The 3268-nt window shown below is 44.4% G+C and overlaps 1 pseudogene; it reads right to left on the bottom strand.

Moving 5' to 3' along the window:
- Positions 1-789: 789 nt before the first annotated feature.
- LOC110287117 overlaps positions 790-3268 on the bottom strand; it is a 6861-nt pseudogene continuing 4382 nt past the window's right edge.

The following is a 3268-nucleotide window of genomic DNA, read 5'->3' as shown; positions in this document are numbered from 1 at the left end:
AGGATGGTTTTCAGATGGCATTCAATCTAAAGCCAAGACATAGGCAGATATAGGATTATAAGTCTTTTAAGTAAGGGTAGATGACAGAGGTTCTGTTTAATTAACAAACATGATGGACTGGGTCTTAGGTCTCTTGTACATTATAGATTACAAAATAGTAATAGTTATGTTCAATTATGTCTGAGATAAAACAGACTTTTAATTGGACAGAAAGGGGGAAATATTGTAGATAGCCCTGGAGCTAATTATATTTGATATTAATTCTGTTCTCCTGTGACTGGTTGTGAACAAGTGATTTCCTGTAAACTTGCTTCCCAACTTAATTTGTAAAATAAAGGAGAGCTGCTGATTAGGCAGATAAAAGGGAAGGTGGAGCAGAAGATGAGAGAGGAAGGAGAAAATGGAAGAGGGAGAGGATGCAGAGGAGGATGAGGAAGAAGAAAAGCAGAGCAAAAGCACATGGCCTGGAGAAACCTCAAGTTCTAAGGGGTCTCATAAGCTGTAGAAGATGGTAGTATAGCAGTAGATCTATGAAATCTAGGCACACAGCATGTACTCGTATTAACTGTATTGTGTTTTCATTGCCCGGGCATATTTGGGAGGAGATGTACCACAACAAATGTCTGCTTCATCAACGTCTGAATTTTCATTCAATACATAATAAAAAAAATAATGATTAGGTAACCTGAGGACTTGGTGGAGGCCAACAATCCTCCTTGATATTTTTCTTATGCTGTTTTCACAAACAACTCACATTTTTTAATGCCTACAGCACGTGTTTATTATTTGCACCCCCAAACACACACACACCTAGACACAGTGACAAATCTTCATGATTCTACATGGATGATGGTATACAGGGGCATGACATTTTGTGTACGATCACAGGACAAATGAAAATGCTGGCATACAAACCTACTCTGAATCCCACTGATTGATCACATTAGATCCTACAATACTGATTTTTTTACTAAGAGGGATAGCAAGAAATTATTCCAGAAGAGTACTAAATAGAGGTTAACTGATGTTAACCTCAATCAAGTAAATGCCCTGCACCATAAAAAGGGTTTGTTTGAAAGCTTACAAAACTCCTGAAAACTTAAAACTAATTTAAAAAAAAAAAGCCAGGCATGGTAGCACAGGCCTATAATTCCAGGAATTGAGAAGTGGAGAAAATCAGGAGATCAAAGTCATGGTTGGCTGTATACTGAAACCAAGGCCAGGCTGGCTACATGAGAACTCATCCCAAAAGTTAAAATATTTTTAAAAACACTTGTCACTTTAGACATGAAACAGGATACCAAAAGGCAGTGCTGTAGTGAGACCTCCCACTCTGGTCTCTTAGGTGAAGAAGGACATGCAGTCCAGACTTCCAGGCAGTGAGGCAGAGTTGGCAGACTGTGGTGGCACATAGCGGCTAGGAGGCTGCTGCCCCCTCTTTCCAGCAGAACCTGAGAACAGAAAAGGAAAGGTCAGAGCCAAATCACATGTGTGTTACCACCCAGGTAATACTCGCAATTTGGTGCCCCACCCAGTCTAAGAGCTGTCCCTGAAAGCAAGAACAGACACACTCCCTTATCTGTGATCTGGGCTCCTCCATCTATCCATCACAGTTGCCAAAATCCCACTTAGTCAAACCATGGGTCTAAGGTATGATCCTCACTGTGTCAGGGAAGTTGTGCACCTCCTCATACTCCTCCCCTAGATTTCCGTCCGGCCTACATCACTAATTCTTCCAGACCTCTGTGAGAAGCAAAGTCTCCACTTTCATTCATTGCTCTTTATTGCAGTATGTCCACCACCAAGTGGCTTCCCACTAACACACTTCATGAGGTTGTACTTTGTTGTTATTTTGTTTTGCTTTGGTTTGGTTTTGTTTGATTGTGTGGTGTTTGTCATCAGGGCCCGGCCTTCCTCTCCAGTCTCTCCAGCTCTGGAATTCTCCTCTGAGCTCATGACTGGAAGGCACCCAGGCTCCACATCTATACATACAAAGGCACTGAAGTCATCACCAAGCCCTCCATCCCTTTCATACCATCCTTCCTATGCATGACCTCCCAGATCTTCCCAGTTGACAGTGAACTGGGGATGTTGACCTGGGCTGGGAGTCATGACCACTTCCGTTCCTTCTATTTGACATGCTCTTGCACTCAGGTAAGACCTGGCCACATTGGGGGCCTCAGTCTACTGGGTTGTGGTTATTGTTGTTGTTGTTGTGGCAATGGTGGTAGTTTTGTTCTGTTTTGTTTTGGGGTCAGACACTGTCCATTAGCTGTTGAGCAACTGTTGCTAACTGAAGATTCCCCTAGCAGCCCCTGGAATACCATCTCTTAAGTCAGAGTGAGGAAGTTAAGTGTCTGAGCCTAGACAGCTCAGTTTCAAAGTTCCCAGGTATAACTAAATGACAACCCCTCCAACTCCCTAACTCTCCCTACCTTGTGGTCCATGTCCAGGAAGATAACTACTGGGCATTTTGCTAAGCCTTTTTTGGAGAGGCAGAAACAGGAGGAGGCAGAGGAGAGTTTCTCAGAGCCAACAGAGCCACAACAGCCTCCAGCTTCCTCTGCCACTCTACGGCAGCAGCAACAGAATCGTGCTTGGTGGCATCAGGGACCTGCAAAGGAAATGACATTAGAGAATGACAGCTGGGAGACCACACCTCATCCCACTTGCACAGGAGTCCCATCAAGTGCCCAGCTCCTCCAAGTAACACCCCCACCCAGCTTTCTGTTCTTCCCATCCACTAAACTCATTGCCTACAGGGGACCTGGATCCCACTACTTTGTCAGGACCTNTGGCTGCAGTAGAAGAGGCTCAGGGACTGCACGGTTTTTCACGATCACACTTGAGTATCTGGAANCAAGNNNAGGAGNGGCCAGNNGATTAAACCCTCTAGGGGAGAACTCCTACCAAAACACTTGGAGGACCAGGGCTTTGAAAATCAGGCTGGGGAAATCTGAATAGTTTGAAAATGTTGGTCTTTTTTATCTAGGCGTCCCTTAGCCTGCTTNCTTGTCAAACTTNTNTATTTTTCTNGANACACTAATTCATNNCAGATCTTTCCTCCNAGGGCTACCTTGAAGGTGATGAAGAATCCAAGGTTACTATACTCTAGTCTGCATAGCATCTGGAAAGATGTGAGTACCCTCCCTTCTCAGGGACTGACTCTTGCTTCCATTTTGCCCAGTCCTCACTGGTTATGAAGGACAAGCCAGGATCTTCTCTAGGAAGTTTTCTCTGCTGGCCTTCAGCCTTCCTCTGGGCCTCT

Source organism: Mus caroli, chromosome X (genome assembly GCF_900094665.2).
Source record: "Mus caroli chromosome X, CAROLI_EIJ_v1.1, whole genome shotgun sequence".
Lineage (NCBI taxonomy): Eukaryota > Metazoa > Chordata > Mammalia > Rodentia > Muridae > Mus > Mus caroli.
The sequence above is the reverse complement of the archived record's forward strand: the minus strand, read 5'-3'. Positions and strand labels throughout refer to the sequence as shown.